This window comes from Mauremys reevesii, linkage group 12, assembly GCF_016161935.1.
Source record: "Mauremys reevesii isolate NIE-2019 linkage group 12, ASM1616193v1, whole genome shotgun sequence".
In the NCBI taxonomy this organism is placed as follows: domain Eukaryota; kingdom Metazoa; phylum Chordata; order Testudines; family Geoemydidae; genus Mauremys; species Mauremys reevesii.
This window is the reverse complement of record NC_052634.1, coordinates 43347042-43368960: the sequence shown is the minus strand read 5'-3', so window position 1 is coordinate 43368960 and position 21919 is coordinate 43347042. Positions and strand designations below refer to the sequence as shown.

General features: G+C 50.2%; 2 non-coding genes across 2 annotated transcripts; both read right to left on the bottom strand.

The window, feature by feature from the left end:
• Positions 1 to 10114: 10114 nt before the first annotated feature.
• Positions 10115 to 10187, bottom strand: TRNAK-UUU. Its single transcript has one exon. It is a non-coding gene; the product is annotated as a tRNA-Lys (tRNA).
• Positions 10188 to 11406: 1219 nt separating this feature from the next.
• Positions 11407 to 11478, bottom strand: TRNAA-UGC. The gene has a single exon. It is a non-coding gene; the product is annotated as a tRNA-Ala (tRNA).
• Between the last annotated feature and the right edge of the window lie 10441 nt (positions 11479 to 21919).

Genomic DNA, 21919 nt, shown 5'->3' with positions numbered 1-21919 from the left:
GGGAAAACCTTCTGTGGGCACTTAGCCCATGTTAGTCATCAGAGAATCTGCAGGGGAGATCTACAACATAAACACCTCTAGGGCTATCAATACTTTTTTTTCTTTAATAATTTTCCTTATTCCCACATAGTAACTTTTAAAGTTGTTTGAGCTGTTTGCAGCATGGTTATCCCTCAGTTTGACCAGAGGAGTGGCCCATTTTTGCCTTTTGCAGTTTGCCCTGTTTTGAGGTGGACCCATTTGTCCTTTCTATCAACTCCATTATCCCATGAGTAATTCAAGTGTGCCCTTTCTATCAGGAACCAGGGAGCATCACATTTATACTATTCCTCCTATTTCAAAATTATTGTTAGTCACTAGTGATACTGATTGTATCATTGCCACTTGTTCTCACGTTGCTCTGGGTTGTGCTGAAGAGCAGATATAATGGGAATTTTTCAAATTATAGTTAAATGAAGAGGAGCAGGGGCAGGAAAAAAAAGTGTAATTTCAGCCTCTGTGACACTGGAAGGAGATGGGGAGACGCAGAGATTCCCTCCTTCCCCATCACTGCAGAACTGTTACCTTTTGTCTGAGCCATGCAGAGGTTATCATCATCACATTCTATCCATTCACTTCTCAAAGTGTCCTGTGAGGAACAGTTCTTAGCTGTCTGTGCTTGGAGATGATGCTTTGACTTCTTTAATCTTATATCAGAGTCACTCTGACTGGAGATGAAAGTGTCAAAGACCTGGAAGGGGAATTCAAATGGATCCCAAACACAGTGTGCTCATTGGGAGTTTAAATCGCAGGTTCCATCTATTGGTAAAGCCACTTCTGGCAAGGTGAGTGGTTTTGTCCCCCATTATGGCAATGCTCGGATACTAACAATTTTGTAAATAACATAACTGGCTATTGAGACAGTGCTGAGTGAAGTATGTTTGAATGGATCAGAGGAGAATGTGATGGGAGAATCTCTTGTCCTGATTCTGAATAATCAGATGTAACCTGCTCTGGAATTTCACTTCTCACTTCCATTGCCGTGTATTCTATCTTTCTGTGATGTGGGTTTCTATCTTTCCTGAAGGCTGTTTGGTCACTCCGTTGGATATTAGTTTAGTTTGATAGGATGTAGCTCAGATTTATTGGAGAATTTAAGACAAATGACTATTTGCTAAAGTCATCATTTCTCACTTCAGCTTTGCTTTTTCCCCATCCCTGCATGATGTCATGGAGAAGGTTGGAGTGCAGTTCTGTCAGCGTTAGAGAACTCTCCAATTTACTGGACAGGCTAACAAAGAAACAGCAGTGATTTAAAATCTCTACTCAGAAATGGTGAACATCAGCAAAACCCCAACTAACTGAAGGAAGTGCATATGATCACAGTGTAGTTCAATTGTTTAAGTCAATATTGTCCCAGATGATCTGGGGAGAAAATTCCATGGTAAGTGATTACCACACTTGTAGGCACAATGCCCATGTATTTGGTTCCAAAGCCTTTGTAACCCAGGCCCTACAGAAGATCTTTCCTAGCTAATCTTATTGTATCGGTGATGCTGCCCTTCATGATGCAGATGTTGAGGAAATAGAAGCGGAGTTTTGTTGAATTTATCCTTTGTAGGTGCTAAAAATGTATATCGAATCAAATCAGTTTTGGAAATCTAATAGCTGCAGAAAAATAGCTATTTGTGAATAGAAACTCCAGCTCTGGTTACTAATGAAGATTGTGATCCAGCCCTGTATCCAGTCCCTTGCCTGGAACTGTGCCACCACATTAAAGAAAAGCTGGGGATGTTTTGGTAAGCCTCACTAACACTGCTGAGATTTGGAGTGTTTTTGTAAAGGATTCTACTTTTAACCAAGGCCAAGGATTTGGAAAGAGCTGGGGCTGAAAGAGTCCACACCCAGTTCTTGGTTTCCACCCCAGTAAAGGAAGCTATGATGACTAATGACCCAAGGAAAATTGTTTGTACAACTCCATTTCCTAGTTCAGTGTCACTGATTACAGTTCCAGAGGATGCCAGGTTACATTGAGAACAATCATCCTTCACCATTTGGATCCAAAGAGAGAGAGCTTCAAAGGACATTCCTTTCCCGTGGATCCCAAACTGGCTGCCTGATTGGGTAACAAGGACTTCAAGGCTGTAGAAATGATGGTAACCAATGAGGCAATGAATGTATCAGGCTCCAATTTCAGACTTCCGGATACTCGCATGTTGAGTTCTGATTCTATGGTTTTGTGTCTGATGCTCTGGCTACACAATAAAGCTGATGTTGGTGCAGCTGCACCAATGTAGCTGCGCTGCTGTAGCGCTGCTATTACAGATGCTTTCAGCCTATGGGAGAGATTTCTCCCATCGGACTTGATTAGTCCAACCCGCGCAAGCGGCAGTGGCTCTTTTGGCAGGAGAAGTTCTGCTGCTGATGTATCGCTATCTACACAGGGGGTTAGGGCTGTGTAACTACATTGCTCAGTGGTGTGGATTTTTCACACATCGGAGTAATATAGTTAACCGATAAATGTCTTTAGTGCAGACCAGACAGTTCTCTCTTGTGTTTTATGCATTTACATCACTTCTCCTCTATCTTCTCTCACTTTGAAAGATTAAAAGTGTGACACGAGAGATATTTTTCCTCATGATGCAAAGATTCCCACATAGGAGACCCCTTCCACCAACACATACTGCAGAAGATCCTGAGATATATGAACTCACAGAAGTGTTAGGACAAACCACAACTTGAGCCAAGGTTCAGTTGTTGGCAATGGGCATTAGAAGAAAAGTAACATATATGATAAGAATTTGTGATCTTTGAATATGTTTTTATCATCTATTAAAATGAGATTATTGGTGAAGTTATTGGTTAAAGAAGAAGAGACTAAATGTGTGATAATCTGAAGTATTTTGGAAAACTGAAAGTTGTCTTGGTTTTTGTTGTTTTTGTTAGTCGTACAGGAAATGATGGCTAATCTTGAAAAGTTAATTTGATTTAATTTACCCCCTGTAATATAAAGGGTTCTGGTAGAAAACCTCACTCCAAAGGTTGGGGTGGGAGAATGTGTGTGAGAAAGTGTGTATAAGAGAATATTGGCCCAGTATAGATTTTAGTATTTTGTGTTTTCAAATAGAATTTATTTTGTTTAGTTTCAAAGTCAATTTCTAATCAAAGGAAAGCTACTCGAGGTGACAAGTTGTATAAATTTTTACCAACTTAGACTGTAAGGGTCACTGTCTTCCCCACTTCTCTAATTTGCAAAGGAAAGGCCTGACATCTGTCACAGGATGTGTCCAGCAGGTAGGACAGCTGCACTCATCAACCATCAATATAAAGAACAAGACCGAAATCCATTGCCTTTCAGGTCAATAAGCCATCTAAAGGCTGGTCGATGTAGAAAAGCTCTGTTGGCAGAGCCACATCTCTCAGGGGTGTGAAAAGTCCTCTCCACTGAGAGAAGTAGTTAATGTGACCTGAGCCCCAGTGTAGGCAGTGTTGGGTTGTCAGAAGAATATTTCCAGTGTTTGAAGTGTAGACACAGCCTTAACATCAGTTCCAATTTTGACCCCATCTCCCTATGTGTGAGAAAGTTACTCGTAGGGAGGGCTGAGCCAGCTGTCCGCTCACCTGGTTCCTCAACTGTAGCTACAGCTCTGAGTGCCCATGAATGCAAAGACTGAGAGAAATGGAGAGTTCCAGCCATTGTCATTGTAGTATCTTATTGTTCCTCTCTCTGTTTTTTGTGCTGGCCTTTCTGTTCTATCAGGGGGTGACTGTATAGCTCAGTGCATCTGTGACAAAAACTCATTGGTGCCAATTGGCAAAGGGGTCACTGTTCTTCACAAGCAACTCCTGTGTCAGACCTGACAAACTCCCCACACCTAATACACTGCTTTTATGATAGTTATCCAGGAAGCATAGCAGTGAGATCTCTACTGAAAGCTTGTAAATTATTGATACTCCTAATCACTGCGAGAGGTGTGTCCAAGTCATGGTTAAGGGGTAATGTAAGTACATGCAAAATTATGCCCATATGGTATTGTTGTGAAAGTGAGTCACCCCAATCATCGGTCTTGGTGGGGACGGCCCATTCCAGTGGGAGGGAATTGGCACCTCTCCCTTGCTAGCCAGTTATGTGACGTATTGTTCCATTGTCAGCCTTTGCACCAACCCAGAAAAGCCAATGGAAAACCATCAAAGACAAATTATAGACATCGAAACCCTGTGGAAGTGACAAGGACAATATGAGAATGAGGAGATTGTCCTTTCTGTGAATATAAAGACAAAAGACTGATTCAGTTCCTAACACGGTGGAGAAAAACACTCTGGGTCCATTCACAAAGGAGATTCCTAATGACCAGTGGTGCTTCATGAAAGGCAGGACCGTGGCGCCAAGGGACTAGCAATCAGTGAAATTGACTGAAGTGTGAAGTGAGAATCTACTTAGATAGGAAAGGTAACTATTAAAAAGTGTAGGTTGCATTTTCTGATTATGTTTAGTTGGTAACAGTTGGTTTCCAGCACTCACATTTGTTGGTTTAAATCTCTATCGGTTGTTAAATAAATTTCTGCTTGTTTGATAACTATACTCAAGTGCGGTGTGAGATACAGTTGCAGTGGTCCACAGTAAAACTAGTAACCTGGGATATACCATTGCTTTGGGCAGAGAGAATCTGGGATTTCTCTGAGTATCTGGTGATCCAGGCTGGACCCCAGAGGGGGACACATTGAAGGAACTCAGGGGTTAGGGTGGCTGCTGTAGCTCAGAGGAGGGTCCTTGAGTGCCTGATGGGCTGGGTGAGTTTGGTCACTAACATCCAGCTGCCAAATGCAAAACTCCCTCTTCCTAGTGGAAGGTGGCAACAAGGAAACTCTCAGCCCTCAGCTCCCTGAGAAGGGTCACAATATGTCTCTATGTTGATTCACCTGTCAAATTCACACAGGGAAAGCACCCTATAGCATAACACTCTGCCATATGAAATCATGGAACATGTGCTCTTCACTCTGTGAAAGCATGTAAAGAATCCAAGCACTGGAGGACAGGGTTTGGGTCCAGAGTGACCTAGACAAATTGGAGGATTGGGCCAAAAGAAATCTGAGCAGGTTCAACAAGGAGAAGTGCAGAGTCCTGCACTTAGGAAGGAAGAATCCAATGCAGTGCTACAGCCTGGGGACCGACTGGCTAAGCAGCAGTTCTTCAGAAAAGGACCTGGGGATTACAGTGGATGAGAAGCTGGATATGAGTCAACAGTATCCTTGTTGCCAAGAAGGCTAACAGCAGATTGGGCTGCGTTAGTAGAAGCATTGCCAGCAGATTGAGGGAAGTGTGTTCATTTCAAACCTGCAGCTTATTCATTTCATGTGGTGACCCCTCCTAGTTCTTGTGTTATGAGAAGGAGTAAATAATACTCCCTTCCTTGGTCCTTTAGAAGATATTATGTGACCCCCTCCCCCTTGTCTCTCATGTCCTGGGACCAATGTGGATACACCACCACCGCAAACAACAAGGTTCAAAGTCAATGCACATGGGAGAAGCATCTTGTGTTTCATTCCTTATGTCCTAGTCCCAGCGTGTGGCCATTTCCTTTTCTTCCTTTCTGTCAAAAGCTTTGGTGTTTTGCACAGAAACATTATTTCCCCAGGAGAGACCCAGGAGTGAGGGCTGCATTCCTGTACCAACCAGTCACTAGAAGGGGGCAGACAAAGGCCTTTAGGACGAGGCGTCCGTCACTGTCAAAAAATCATCTCCCTCCTGTGGTTCCGCGGGCAGCAGGAGCAGCTGCAGCTCGGTGGCCCCTGGCAGCAGCACTCCTGGGGTGGCCGGAGCAGCAGCAGGCCCCCTGGGGCTCCCCTCCCCCCACCGGGGCAGCAGCTGGAGTGGCAGCAGGGTGGCAGGGCTTCTCCCCTGGTAGCTGGTGCTCATTATCCATCAAATAAATCAAAACACTTCCCCCTGCAAGTGGATTTAGCCCAGGACCCTCAGAGTCAGCAGCTCTTACACCCCCCACTGCGCTCTCTGGTCAGGTGTCCTAGCGCCGGAAGCCTCCTGTTTAGATCCTAAAATAGCATTTTTGCACCGGGAGGGGGGCTGAAATTTTGGACTGGACATTGTAGCTTCACCGTTATTTTATTGAATTGCTTCAAAATAGCAAGTCAAGAAAGTCTCCTAAGTGCCAGGCTCTCTGCCATGGAAACAGCTGCCCCTGCTCTCCAGGAGTCTGTGCGTTCCACCCAACAAAGTACAAACCTCTGCACTGAAGGGGGGTCAGACAGTGACGGTAACACAAATCTTCCGACTATTAACCCAAGTCCCTTCCTTTCTTTAACCCAGGACGTGCCAGTCAACTGTGAGCCATGGTGTTATCTTCATCTTAAAATACCTCTCAGGACATTGAACAGAGGAAGTGAATCCCCCTCCCCCAAATGGCTCCCTCTTGAGGAGTTGTACCGTACCTGCCCCTGGAGACTGTCTGGTTTTATATCCTTAGAGCTCTTTCTCTTCAAACCCCTTATCCCAATCTATGGGCCACCGCCACATTTCAGAGTTTAGAATTTGCTCTCATCACCCTCGTCTGGCACTTTCCATGTGAATTAGACAAAGTGAGTGGGGGAAGCTCCATGGCTACTGAAAACCGATGCTTTGGGTGAGGCCTGAACTCATAACCCCAGCAGTGCGCCTCCCTCCCTAGCCAGGTGTGCCCCTGTAGGTGCTTCATAGACAAGCTTGGGAAGTAGGGTAGTTACCTGTGTCTGTGATCAACCCCTTTGGTGACTTAACTGAGAGGCTGATGGTTCAAACCCAGGTGGAGATAGAGGTAGGTTTTTTTTAGTGATGAGACTCCAGTACATTTTAAGAGGCAGGAAAATGCTCAATTCTGGTCTAGCCTCATTGGGCAAGCATAAGCAGCACTTTTGTCAGATGCATTGGTGGTATAGTGGCGAGCATCGCTGCCTCCCAAGCTGTTCATGTGGGTTTGATTCCTACCCAATACAGGGATGTGATGTTTTCTCTGCTGGGAATTGGTTTAATTTCAGTCACATTGTATCAGTTTAGCAATGGAACGAGAGAATCAATGTGCTGTAGGTCATTAAACACCCAGTGGAGGAAGAAAGGGGCAGGACTATACAATGAGCAGGTGGAGTCGTCCTGGTATTACAATGTTTGGTTTATTTTTTATTTTTTTCCCTTTACTTCCCTCTCCCGTTTAGACTCAGAGCCTTCAAGGTCAGAAGGGACCAATGTGATCATCTAGTCCGACCTGCTGCACCTTGCAGGCCAGAAGACCCCACCCCCCACTCCTGTAATAGACCCAGGAGGGGAGGCAGCTCTGTGCACTGCCCCTACCCCAGGCAGCACATGGGGCCCTCTGCTCCCCTCCCCCCATGGGTGTGCAGAAATGTGCCAGAAGCACTGAGGTGGCTCCCTGCCCACTCTGCCTCCGTCCCTCCATGCCGCTCCCAGAAATGGCCGGCATGTCCCGGCATCCCCTGGGGCGGGGGGAGTGTCTCCATGCGCTGCCCCTACCCCGAGTACCAACTCCGCAGCTCCCATTGGCCAGGAACTGCAGCCAATTGGAGCTCTGGGGGCAGCGCTTGCAGGCAGCGGCACACGGAGACCCCCTGGTCCCGCCCACCTAGGAGCTGCTGCCAGAGGGTTGTGTGTACCGGTCACTCTGGGAGCTGCACTGCCCGGGGTAAGCGCCACCCCTCCTGCACCCCAATCCCCTCCCCCAGCGCAGAGCCCGCACCACGCACCCAAATTTCCTCCCAGAGCTTTGCTTGTCTTCCTTTCACCCAGAACCATCCTTCTTCTCCTGGGCTGCAAGTAGCCATCCCTGGGAAGCCAAGAGGCAGGCACAGGATTCTGCCTCCCAGCAGCCAACTGCACCTCCCCAGGCTTTGCAGAACGACTGGTGACGCTCTACTAACCCCACTTAGCTGCACTGAGGCACTTAGCTTCTGCCCTGCCTTCCTCAGCTCGACTTTCCTCTTTTGCCCCATTCCTGTCTCACTTCCTTCTTTGGCAAGTCACACAGAGGAGGCAGCAGGAAGAGCCGGCCTCCGTAGGCCAACCTCCAAGGCAGAGGAGACCAAGCCACAAGGCTTCAAAAGGTGACTGGCCCAGATCCTCTAGCTTTCCCGTGCTGATGCTAAGGCTTTTTCTCAGCTCATTTCACTACCCTCTGTCATGCAGGGGTAGGGGTTATCGCAGGTGTTACCCCAAATTGGGCCAGCTAGTCAGCGTAGGGAGCACTAATGACCCACCAGTTTGGCAGAAAGCAGCACATTTATTATATTGACAGCTAAGCTCAAAAGAAAGGGGGTGGGGTGTCACACTCACACTCCCAGGACAGGCACGGCACTGGAGATGTCTGGATTCTGCAAGGTAAGTTTCCCACAGCACCGTGATGCATGGTGTGATGAAGGTAAGTCTCCCTGAGGCACAATGAAATGCAACGCAGAGAACCACTGGCCAGGCGGTCTGGGCAAAGGGCATTCACTGGAGGTACAAGCTTGTGAGTGCTCTCCTGAGCACAGGGCCCCTTCCCCTTTTAAGGACCTGCTCCTCATGGCCTGTGACTAGAGATGACTTGGCTGCATCTGGTTGGTCACACTCCACCTTGGGCAGTGTCCATGCTCTGGGTGTGTGATCGCTGCCTAATTAGAGTCCCAGACACCTTGTCTACCTGGGAGCTCTTCTGCTCTTCAACCAGCCCATTCATCCCACCAGCATTCCAGGAGGGAGCGGGACGGGAAAAGCCACTTCACAGGCATTCAGAGAGGGAGAGGAGAGAAAAGTGGGAGCAGGGGAAGTATAACAGACCTTCTGAGCATAGAAATCACTGCAGCTCCTACAACAGCAGGGACAGGCCACTAGGAGCTGGGAAAATTAAACCCACATGTTTCTGTCTGGTTTTGAACCAGGGACCTTTTGCATGTTAGGCAAAAGTGATAACCACTACACTACAGAAATTCTGTCCCAGTGTTTTGCCCCTCCCTTCATAAGACCATAAGAATGGCCATATTGGGTCAGACCAAAGGTCCATCCAACCTCACATCCTATCTGCTAACAGTGGCCAATGCCAGGTGCCCCAGAGGGACTGAACCTAACAGGTAATGAGCAAGTGATCTCTCTCTCCTGCCATCCATCTCCACCCTCTGACAAACAGAGGCTAAGGACACCATTCCTTACCCATCCTGGCTAATAGCCATTCATGGACTTAACCTCCATTCATTTATCTGCAAAAAGAACAAGGAGTACTTGTGGCACCTTAGAAACTAACAAATTTATTTGAGCATAAGCTTTCCTGGGCTAAAACCAACTTCATTGGATGCATGCAGTGGAAAATACAGCAGGAAGGTATATATTCACACACACACACACAACATGAAAAATTGGCTGTTGCCATACACACTATAACGAGAGTGATCAGTTAAGGTGAGCTATTATCAGCAGGAGAAAAAAAACCTTTTGTAGTGGCTTTCATGGCCTTTGAGAAAGCAAGACAGAGCCTTGGAAGACCCAGCAGGGTTTGTGGCACAGGAATTGTTCTCAGATTCCACTGAGACTTCAACTCAGATTGGAGGATTCAAAGTCCCGAGTGCTGGCCCTTACACCATGGGACCAGCAGAGCACCTGTTGATTACTATAGACTTCCAGCAGGGAGGACTCTGTGGGCAGGGGCGGCTCTAGGCATTTTGCCGCCCCAAGCACGGCAGGCAGGTTGCCTTCGGCGGCTTGCCTGCAGGAGGTCCGCCGAAGTCGCAGGACCCTCGCGGCGACCGGCAGAGCGCCCCCTGCGGCTTGCTGTCCTAAGCACGCGCTTGGTGTGCTGGGGCCTGGAGCCACCCCTGTCTGTGGGGACAATTTTTTCTGGCAGGGAGGACTCAGTGGGAACATGCCTCTCTGGCCAGCCCTGCATTTGCTCAGAAATTCAGCACCCAGCACTTTGCTGCAGGCCCAGAGGCCTTTCTTCCTCCAGACTGTGAGGCCAGTGGACAGGTGAGGCAGTAGCACCTTCAGTCCCAGGCAGTAAAGGGCCCTTCCTAGGAAAGGCCATGTCCTGAAAAGGAAAAACTAAAGTCAAGGAGAGTCCTTCTAAAAATCCTTGGGGATGTCATAGGGGGTAAAGTGTTTCTTTGCCTGACCAGGGACTTGAACCCTGGACCCTCAGATTAAAAGTCTGATGCTCTGCCAACTGAGCCAGCCAGGCTCACATTTTAAAGAGGCAAATTTCATGCAGAAGAGAAACTAGTCAAGAAAAATGAGGGCAGGAAACAATACAGAAAACCTGCTACTCTCGTTCTCTTAGCAGTCCTAGCCCCAGCCTGCTCCTCCATCTGGTGCCTTGAGGCCTTATTCTTTTTTTCGTTAAATATCAAATCCAGGAGAAAACACAGTTATACAAAGCAAAACGAAATCACAAACAGAAATGTCATTGGAAATACAGAGATAAAAAAGGAAAATGCAATTCCCATCACTTTATCATGTCTGGGCAATTCCTGTATCAAGAGCACCCGCTAAGGTCCTTGTGTGCTTACGAGAAACCTGGAGGAACTCATACCACAGCCTGAACATGAAACTCAACTGCTCCCAGGTGCTGCAGTAAAACCCTTTCCCTGCTGTGACGTTGCACTCCATAGGATTTTATGAAAATATGCTAATGAGTGTGAATATAAAGTGACTGGACAATGCTTCATGCAAAAGGTCTCTTGTGAGGTATCATTACACAGCTTATAATCTACTGTGTGTGTTCATCCTATTTGTATGAACCGATCATTCTTGGATCTGAAACTAGAAATATGAACTATAACTCTGAGGTCCTGTTGTAATGATGCAAAGTGTGGGCCATTAACAGTGGTTTGGACTCTTGATGGCTCCCATTAACCAGGACAATAGACTGTAGTTGGCTCTGTCCTGCACCATCTGTGAGTCAGGCCAGGAAGAATGAAAGCTTGGGGGTCTCACAGGACATGTGACCATGTCCCCCGGTACAGGAATCCATCTTAAACCTGGGGCGCTTCCCCAGGTGAGAGACAAAAGATTCCTGCCTTGTACCAAAGCTGTATAAGAGGGTGGAACTGAACAAACATGGCTGCAGTCATGAGACATCCCCCAGCTACCACCTGAGCTGGAACAAGGGCTATAGCAGGTGAAAAGATTGGGTCCAGACAAGAAATAAGTCTAGTCTTTGCAGACGGGACCTTTCCCTCCAGTGCTGGAGGATTCGCCCTTCTCATCTACCATTGTCCCAAGCAGCACAGCTGGTGGGAATCTTAAATGTACCAAGGTGACTTAGGAGCAGAAACTCCACCCTGACCTTCCATGCAATTGGCACTTGCCCCTCATGAGCAGGATTAAAAAATTCCTTCAGGGAGACTAGTGGGCCCCATCCCCTCTGGGGATGAGCAAAGCAGCAGAGTGAAAAGAATTGGAGATGCTGGGGATTGAACCCAGGGCCTCATACATGCAAAGCATGTGCTCTACCACTGAGCTACATCCCCAGATGGGCCATGTGTGCTATAGGTTACACTCAGAGCCCTCCTGTTTCCAAAGCACCTAGTGACCTAAAAGCAGCATGAGGGACACATTCCCTGCTCTGAGGCCAAAATAATACACTGATGATAATAAGAAGTATATAGAAAGATTTTGCAGTCACTATGGGCATAACTATGATGATTGTTTCGTGTTTCACTCTTAATATCTGGCACCACCACTGCCCTTCCCTTTAGTCTTGTAGTTAACAAAGGGTAAAACTAAACATCACTTCAGATACAAGGGAGTGTTTGTGTTTATTCCTGTTAGCTAAACAGGGGTTTGATGTAGCTGCTTTCAATCCTCTGGCTCTGCTGGGATAAGTAACATTCCAGGGTGTCACTGAACTGAAGGAGGGAGATCACTTTTTGACAGGTTACGCCTACTCTTAAGGGTGTTTGTCTGGCTGGCAGCCCTGGTTCCCAGGTGTCTCCTGAGGGAAGAAAGTTTCTGTGCAAAATACCAAAACTTTTAACAGAGAGGAGGGAAAGGCCATGGCCACATGATGGGGCCAGTATGTACCACAACATGGTTCTTTTATGTGGGATGACTCTGAACACTGACTGATCTCCACTTCCTTGGATTTGAAGAGATGTTTAGCTGTACACTTGGGCACCTATAAGGCTGAAGCAATTTTATGGATGGTGACACTACGATTGAAGGGTTATTTAATGTTGTAAAAATTGTTAAAAACATTTAGCTTAAACTGGAACTGCCTGTTATTAAAGGCTGGTTTCCCCACATCAGTTCCATAAGCTCTGCTAGAAACACCCTGGGTTCTCTCCTGCCTCGGTGGGAACTGCAGGGAATCGTTCCCTGCTGCCCTTGGGGCCAGGCTGGTTTTTCTGGGGAGGGGACGTGGAATTGATTTGTTCGCTGTTGAGAAGGGAGCCGGGCCAGTTCTCAGGGAATGAGAACTCCCAGCATCTTCCCAGCCCAGCCCAGGCTGCTGCCCTGTCCCAGCCTCTGTTCCCCTGAGGGCCCTGCATGTTTGACTCTAGAGCAGGCCGGGAGCAGCAGCTGAGGCAGAGGACAGCCTGGGCCAGGCAGATAAGAAGGAGTTTAGCCAGCAAAAAAGGTAAAATGGCAGGGGAGTATTACCTTGGACTCGACGGCATTTCTCCATTGGTATGTCTGCTTTGGGGCAGGGACAATAACACGTCCTGCTGCATTCAAAGGGCAGTTTAGGATTTTCATTCTCACACACGGTGCACAAAGCAGGACTCAACCTTTGCTGTAAACTAAACAAGCTGCTCACAGATTCTGGCAGCCACAATGAGCATTTGGGTGAGAGCTCAGACCTGCCCCTGTCCCAGAGGGAGGGGGTCATCTATGAGGGGACTGGCCCACTGACCTACCCGCTCCTAACTCCCAAACGTTCAGTAACTCTGTTATCAGTGCCTGTGAGTGTTATTTAAACCATAAGAAAAACCACACTGGGCTAGACCAAAGGCCCATCTAGCTCTGAACCTTTTTTTCTGACAGTAGCCAATAGCAGGTGCCCCAACAACCAGTCAACAAGGCACCACTGGGAGCTGAATCTAGGATCTCCTGTTAATGAAACAGAAGCTTTAACCAGCTAAGCCATGGTGCCTGTACGTAGCCATAACACACTGTCTGCCCATACCTGACTCTCTGCCATCGCCACCAGGGCCTGATAAGTTTTGCTTGTGTTTGGATTCTGCAAAGCAGAGGAGCAGGTGAGGTTTTCCTTGCAAGTTGTGTGTGAGTGAATCTTTGGCCAGGTCTGCACTACAAAGTTGTTTCATCAGAATTATATTGCTCAGGTGTGTGAAAAACACACAACGCTCTCTCGGTCGGTAGCTTGTGGCTGGTGTACACACTGCAATGCCATGTCTGGCGACAAAACTGCCCTGTTTTGGTGACAAAATAAAACCACTTCGATGAGAGGTCTAGAGCTTTTTGCAGCAAACTTAAAGTAACAGAGTAAATGCTGCTGTTCATTATATCACCATAACTGGCATTCCCAGTATCCCACAATGCCTGCTGTGAACTCGCCTGACCTGCATTCCTGCTACAGAGCCATGGGCCCCTCCCCTTTCATCGCTCTGGGAAGTTCTGACAGCTGAGCCTGCTGCTCTGCTCCGGCAGCCAGGAGCAAATCACTGCCGTGGATGCTGCTCTCTCCCGCCCTGCGAACAGAGAGCCGGGTGGGGGGAACTTCCTGTAGGGGGGCCACTGGCATCCGAACTGTGACACACCCATGACACCCCTTCCCTCGAGGAGGCTCTTGCCTTCTAAACAGGGACTTCTGTTTTATAGTAAAATCACTAAAGGGAAGGAGAAAACTCAAAAGAGGTTCCTCCTGGCGCTCACGTCCATGAACCCGAATACTCTCTCAGTCCTCAAAGAGAGACCTGGAGAAGGAGACTTGCTGAAGCAAAGCCACAGGGGTCTCTGAGGTTTCCCTGGCCCCTCGCCCCTGTCCTGCCTGGCTGATGTCAGCATCTCTCTGTGAGGTCACCACCTCCCCACCACCTTTGACCAATAGTCTGAGGTCCTGCAAAAAGCCTTTGTGATGTCACTGCCACACCCCTCCCTTGCTGTGCCAATGTCCTGCCCCTGGCCAGGCACTTTGGAGGTTTGAGCTACTCCCTGTGGATCACCCCACTCAAGGAGCGTTCGTTCTAGGCAGCAAGCCGGCTAGACAGGAAAACATCAGACGCTGCTCCCAATGCTACACTCAGTTTTTCAGAAATTATTCGACTTGATGGCCAGAAGAGACCATTAGAGCATCTAATCTGACCTCCTGCATATCACAGGCCTCCTGTATGACACAATAGCTACTTTTGGGGCAAACACATTCCAGAAAGGCATCTAGTCTTCATTAAATGACATCAAGAGATTGTGAATCCACCACTTTCCTTGGTAGCTTGTTCCTGTGGTGAATCATCCTCGCTGTTGAATATTTGAATCTTATTTGTAATATGAATTTGTCTTTTTTCACCTTCCAGCCACTGGGTTTTGTTATGCCTTTCTCTGCTCGATTCAAGAGCCCTTTAATACCCAATCTTTTCTCTCCATTAAGGCTCTTCAACACTTCAATGAAGTCACCTTTCAATCTTCTTTTGATAAGCTAAAAAGGTTGAGCTCCTTCAATAGCTCACTAGAAGGCATTTTTCTTCAGCCTTCAGAACATTTATTGGCTCTTTGGTCATCAGATTCCTGAACTGCAGCTGGATGTGGCTCTTGTTCTTCTGCACAACATAGCCCTGGAGAAGAGGTATCTGCAAATGTACAGTCATATGATACCTTTGTTTAACTGATGAAAACATAAATTGACACTTTGAGGATTGAAACTGATTTCAGCTGATGGACAGCTTTGCTAGGTTTTTATGCATTTGGACAGCGAAATGTTGAGTGTTTACATTCATATCAAGCACTCCTGTATAGAGGAGCTCCTGAACAGAATGGAGAATGGAAATGAAAATGTTTTCCTTTTTTTTTAAAAAAAGAAAGAGGGTTATAAGAGAACACGCAGGTTTGAACTGAGGACTACTTAAACTACAGTCAAGCACTCTAACACTGAGCAATATCCCCATGACAACAGAACTATGGAATCATGATGTCCAGCACTTTGAAGGACAAACCCTGCTTCATCAAGGTCCTTTGCCATTCCCAGACCACATGAGGTTTTAAAAATGGGGTTTGATTAAACTTCTTAAATGTGGCAAACACCACAGCTTGCGCACCCACCGATATAGCTTCTCCCACTGACATAGCTGCCACCTCTTGGGAAGTGGATTAACTGCACCCACAGGAAAACTCTCTCCCATCAGCATAGAGCAGTGGTTCTCAAGCTGTGGGGCAGGACCCCAAAGTGGGTCATAACCCTGTTTTAATGGGGTCGCCAGGGCTGGCATTAGACTTGTTGGTGCCTGGGGCTGAAACCAAAAGTCTGAGCCCCACCACCCAGGGCTGAATCCCTCAAGCTCTGGTTTTGCCCTCCCCCAACTGGGGCAGGGCTCAGGCTTTGTCTCCTCTGCCTGTGCTCAGTGTAGAGGGGCTTGGTGCGTCTTTCTAGGGTCAGGTAGTAAGTTGGGGTTTTTTTGGTAGAAAGGGGTTGCAGTGAAAGGAAGTTTGAGAAACCCTGGCATAGAGCCTCTGAATATGTCTAGACTTGGCTCCCTGTGGGGGATCAGAGATGGAAAGTACAGCCATGGAGACACCCCACACGCCTAGCAGGCAAGAATCAAACCTCCACAGAGAGATACCTGTTGTTTTCTAACCCACCTTCCTAAGTCCTCAGCCACCACCACTTAACAAAGGGGCTTTTCTACACTATGGTTCTGGTCTCACTGAAGGGCCATTTCCAATTGTTTGCTCAGACCAGCATTAGGGAAAATGGTGCCCTGGGCAAAGCTTGTACTTTGGCACTTCCCCATCACCCCTGGACGATCCCCACTCCCACTTTACCGCTAGCTCCTGCACTCCCAACCTTTGCACCTCCTTCACCCCTAACTCCTGCCCCCTCCTGGGCCCCCTTTGCCCTTAACTCCCTGGGCCACCAGCCATTGCCCCTCTCCTGCAGCCCCTTCACATGGCTCCAGTGCTGGGGGCCCTGCACTTGTTCTCCCTTTCCCTGGGCTTTGGCATCACTAGCCCCTGCTTAGCGAGTAGGGTTCAGTGGTTCCCAAAATGTGGGGCATGACTCCTAGGGGGACACAGAGGAACATTCATGGAGTCAATGAAATCAATTGAGCTTCTTCAGTCTCTCGCTGGAGACATTTCCCTTGTTTTTAAAGGCAAAAATCCTGATCTTTCCAATGGGAGCTGCTGCTTCAATGTTCAGTTTGGGGAGGGATCTGGCTGCACTCAGAGATCTGCCCGCGGGTTACAATCTGCGATCCGAAAGGTCGAACGCAAACAGCGTTTAGATGGGACCGTTAGTGCCGCCCCCGTGTGGCCAAAGATCAGAACTGACCAGCAGAGTTTACAGCTGGAGCCTGGGACGCTCCTGAACAAACTGGGCCCAAAGCCTCTCGCGTGGGACCCTCGCTGTGCAGCAGGAGGCGGAGGGAAGCTGATTGTCAGGGCTCAGGGCAGCACCCTGCCATGCTGAGCCGGTGTCTGCGCTAAGCTCGGCATCAATCAGGTGATTCTGGGAAGTTCAGGGTCCCCGGGCTCCCACAGGAGGGTGAAGCAGGTCGCCCCTGGAGCAGGTTAAAGCTGCAGGTTGACAGTGGGGCTGCTGCCCCTGTGAACAGCTGCTGTAGCACCGCCTGGGCAGGACAGGGAGAGCCAGTTATACCCTCCCCCCCAGCCTGTATCGGGGGATGGGAGCACTCACACCCTGGGGACCCACCCACCAGAGATCTACGGGGGGGGAGAGTGGCACCCACACACCCAGGATGTTGTAGGGGGGGACAAGGGCATCCACACTCCGGGATCCTCTGCAGAGGGACGGACACCCATACATCCAGGATTCTGTATGGGGGGGGAGAGGTACCCGGACACCTGGGCGGGGAAAGGGGGCACCGAAACATCCGGGATCTTACCTGGCAGGACAGCGGCGCCTGCAGCTCGACATGAGACGGGGGCAAGGGGAGCAGAAGCATTTCCCAGTTCCAGGCTGTCCCCATCTGGCCAAGGCACAGAGCTCACAAGCAGAGTTTAAAGGTCCAGCTGCCAAACTGCAAAGCAAGCCGGGCTCTGTGGCTGGTTCCTGTGATCCCAGCGCCTGGGGAGGCTGAGGCTGGCAGATCGCTTGAGCTCAGGAGTTCTAGGCTGCAGGCTGCTCTTTTTAGACACCCCTACCCCGCAGAGCCTGGAGTGGGGGATGGGAGCACCCACACGCTGGGGAATCTGACTGGTGGGTTAGGGATGCACCCAAGCAACACGGATCTTGAAAAGAGGAACAGCAACACCCACACACCACAGAGCCTGGATGGGGGCAGGGGAACACGGGAGCTAGTTCATGGGGTGAGGGACACACCCGTATGCTCCGTTGCACCATTCTTAATGAGAAGAACAGGGGCATCCACACAACACGGATCCTTAACGAGCTGGGGGACACCCACACACTCCACTATTAACCAGGAGGGACAGGGGCACCAGACACCCCCAGTAGCATGGAGAACCCCCACATCCACCAGATCCCTCATGGGGGGTAAGACAGAGGGGATTATAATGGGGCCCAGCGCACCCACGCACCAGGGATTGTTAAGGGTTGAAGGGACAGGGACACCCACACACACTGAGATCACATCCTTGGAGGAACGCAAACCCTCCACAGAAAGACCTGGTCTGTTCCATGATGGCAGCCCAGCCTGGGTGAGTCAAAGTCTCTTTTTATACAGCCATGCCCCAGAGATCCTGACTAGGGGGAGAGACACCCACCCCCCAGAGATCCTTAATGGTCTAGGGTGCACCCACACACCAGGGATTCTTATGGGTGGGAGGAATGGAGACAGCCAGACACACTGAGATCACTTCCTCCAAGGAGCCTGGGTCAGACAGGGAGACACAGTCCCCCTTTACATATGTAAGGGGACTGTTGCCCCCTTACTAACATTCAGTGGGGGTGTTTTGGTTGCTAGCTCCCAGCACTAAAAGGGGAGGGATCGATGGCAAATCAGGACCCTGAGACTGACAGTCCCCAGGAACAATGGCAAGAGGCCAATGCTCCAGGTCAGCCTGATTGACAGGGCAGGCCGGCTAATCAGGAAGACAGAAGGCCAGGGTGGGTCCCGTCCTCCGTGTGAGCAGGAATGCGCCGGAATCAGACGGAGTGGGGCCGAGCTAAGGAGGAAGCAGGGGCCCAAGCTGAGCTAGAGAGCAGAGCCGGGCCAGATCCAGAGGGGCCGGAGGCACAGCGCAGAGAGAGCAGACCCCGTGCTGGGAGCGGAGCTGGAGCCAGAGAGCCAGAGGCACAGCCCAGAGAGAGCAGATCCTGTGCTGGGAGCGGAGCTGCAGCCAGAGAGCCAGAGGCACAGTGCAGAGAGAGCAGACCCTGTGCTGGGAGCGGAGCTGCAGCCAGAGAGCCAGAGGCGCAGCGCAGAGAGAGCAGACCCTGTGCTGGGAGCGGAGCTGCAGCCAGAGAGCCACAGGCACAGTGCAGAGAGAGCAGACCCTGTGCTGGGAGCAGAGCTGCAGCCAGAGAGCCAGAGGCACAGCCCAGAGAGAGCAGATCCTGTGCTGGGAGCAAAGCTGGAGCCAGAGGCACAGCGCAGAGAGAGGAGACCCTGTGCTGGGAACAGAGCTGCAGTCAGAGAGCCAGAGGCACAGCCCAGGGAGAGCAGATCCTGTGCTGGGAGCGGAGCTGCAGCCAGAGAGCCACAGGCACAGTGCAGAGAGAGCAGATCCTGTGCTGGGAACAGAGCTGCAGTCAGAGAGCCAGAGGCACAGCCCAGGGAGAGCAGATCCTGTGCTGGGAGCGGAGCTGCAGCCAGAGAGCCACAGGCACAGTGCAGAGAGAGCAGATCCTGTGCTGGGAGCGGAGCTGCAGCCAGAGAGCCACAGGCACAGTGCAGAGAGAGCAGATCCTGTGCTGGGAGCGGAGCTGCAGCCAGAGGCGCAGTGCAGAGAGAGCAGATCCTGTGCTGGGAACAGAGCTGCAGCCAGAGAGCCACAGGCACAGCCCAGAGAGAGCAGATCCTGTGCTGGGAGCGGAGCTGCAGCCAGAGAGCCAGGTGTAGTGAGCAACTGGGGCCAGCCAAGGGGGGACCTTGGGCAAAGGGCCCAGCACAAAAAGACACCCCCAGCCAAGGGTCCATGCAGGCCAGGCTGGGAGGGGGACCTTAACCTGACTGGGGGGCTGGCACTGGGAAGAAGGATCCCACCACCCAAAGCCCGGAGGTGTGTGGTCACCACCATTTCAAGTGTCCCACCCACAGCATCCCTGCAGCACAGCCAGGGCCTGAGAAGGAGGCCTGGGGCCTACAAGGAACAGACTGCAAAGTGCCTTGATGTCCAGAGACATTGTTTGTAATGTTCCCTGCCACAGAGCAGGGTGATGTGTTTCCCTGTAACTGTTCCCATTTATTCTTATTCTTTTCTTCAAATTGATTGTTAAGTAAACAACTTGTATTTGCTTTAAATTGTCTGGAATAATCAGTGGGTCAGGGAGGTGCCCAGTGCAGAGAGAGTACCCCGGAGTGGGGACACCTTAGCCCCTGTCCTAGGTGGCCACAGCAGGGTTGGGGGTTGAGCCCCCCAGGAATCCTGGGCCCAGTCTTGTTGGGGCTACGAGAACTCTGCCAAACAGGAGAGTCCTCAAGGGCAGGGAGGCCTCTGGGTAAAGGAAGTGGGAGCGAGGACTCAGATCCTTTCGCAAGCCCACTTCACCGGGGTAGCACAGAAGCCAGGAAAGTTCCCCACAGTAGTGGGACCATTCCCCCGCTTACACATATCTGCCAGACAACCTTCCTCCCACCCCCTCCACACAATGTTCTTTTCTGGAGGTGAAGCCAGGGAAATCACATGGAGGATTCTTATCTGGGGAACTGGGGGGACCCACTTACCACCAGAGATTCTTAAGGGCAGGAGGAACAGGGACTCCCACCTCTGTAGCATGGGGATGGGTCGCCTGCTGGGATCATCTGGGCATATTTCACCTCGTCAGTTCCCTGCCATTGCCTTGGGGGCCCCTTGTTCGCTGCCTCTGGTAGCCAGTTTAGCCTCCATCCTGAGGGCTGAAACGCTTTGATCTATCTAAGGTCTGTGGGATCAATGTGTGTCATGGTGTAATTCTGTGTTATTCGGGGGTCAGACTAGCTGAGCTAATGGCCCCTTCTGCCCTTAAACGCTATGAAAACATTTCCCTGGTTTCTCCTAGCGCCTGACAGACACCACGGTGAGGGGCCCAATAGAAGATCCTGGACACAGCGCTCTGGCTCTTACTTTACGTGGGGACGTCAGCGCTTTCCTAGAAGCAGCAAAGAATCCTGTGGCACCTTATAGACTAACAGATGTTTTGCAGCATGAGCTTTCGTGGGTGAATACCCACTTCTTCGGATGCAAGCAGTGGAAATTTCCAGGGGCAGGTGTGTATATATAAGCCAGCAAGAAGCAGGCTAGAGATAACGAGGTTAGATCAATCAGGGAGGATGGGGCCCTGTTCCAGCAGCTGAGGTGTGAAAACCAAGGGAGGAGAAACTGGTTCTGTAATTGGCAAGCCATTCACAGTCTTTGTTTAGTCCTAAACTGATGGTGTTAAATTTGCAAATGAATTGGAGCTCAGCAGTTTCTCTCTGGAGTCTGGTCCTAAAGTTTTTTTGCTGGAGGATGGCCGGAGTTCAGGGCTGCACCCCGGGGTGCTGAGCAGGTGCCTGTGCTCAGGTTGGCCTCGCTATGCTGGTTTCTGGGAAGTTTGGGGCCACCAGTTGCCCCTAGGGAGAGGGGAGCCAGCCCAGGAAAGGAGGCCGGCAAAACTCTGGCCATCCTCCAGCAAAAAAACTTTAGGACCAGACTCCAGAGAGAAACTGCTGAGCTCCAATTCATTTGCAAATTTAACACCATCAGTTTAGGACTAAACAAAGACTGTGAATGGCTTGCCAATTACAGAACCAGTTTCTCCTCCCTTGGTTTTCACACCTCAGCTGCTGGAACAGGGCCCCATCCTCCCTGATTGATCTAACCTCGTTATCTCTAGCCTGCTTCTTGCTGGCTTATATATACACACCTGCCCCTGGAAATTTCCACTGCTTGCATCCGAAGAAGTGGGTATTCACCCACGAAAGCTCATGCTGCAAAACATCTGTTAGTCTATAAGGTGCCACAGGATTCTTTGCTGCTTCTACAGAACCAGACTAACACGGCTACCCCTCTGATACTTGACAGCGCTTTCCTAGCAAAGCTGCTGCTAAAGCGCTGGATTTGGGGAATGGTTCGGCTCCGATTCAGAGATCTGCCTGCGGGGTGTGAACCTGCCACGAGGAGTAGGAAACGCAGCCAGCAACGGGAGGCGTTGGCTGAGCTCCGGGCTGCCCCCATGTGGCCAAAGCTTAGAACTGAGCAGCGGAGTTTAAAGCTGGCGCTGGGAGGGACCTGAACACGCGGGGCACGAAGGCTCCTGCGTGTAACGCTTGTTGGGTGGGCAGCTGAACGTAGCTGATTGCCGGAGTTCAGGGCTGCACCCCGGGGTGCTGAGCAGGTGCCTGTGCTCAGGTTGGCCTCGCTATGCTGGTTTCTGGGAAGTTTGGGGCCACCAGTTGCCCCTAGGGAGAGGGGAGCCAGCCCAGGAAAGGAGGCCGGCAAAACTCTGGTACCAATTGGCAGTGGGACTGCCCCTGTGAAGAGCCGCTGCAGCCCTGCCAGGGAGAGCCGGTCTCTCTTTATGCAGCCCCCCCCCGACCCCATTCCTCAGGACGAGGGTTGTGCTCAAAGATCTGTGCCCCGTGTTTTCACCTCCATGTGAAGCGCACAGTGCAAATAACCCTCAGTGCATCA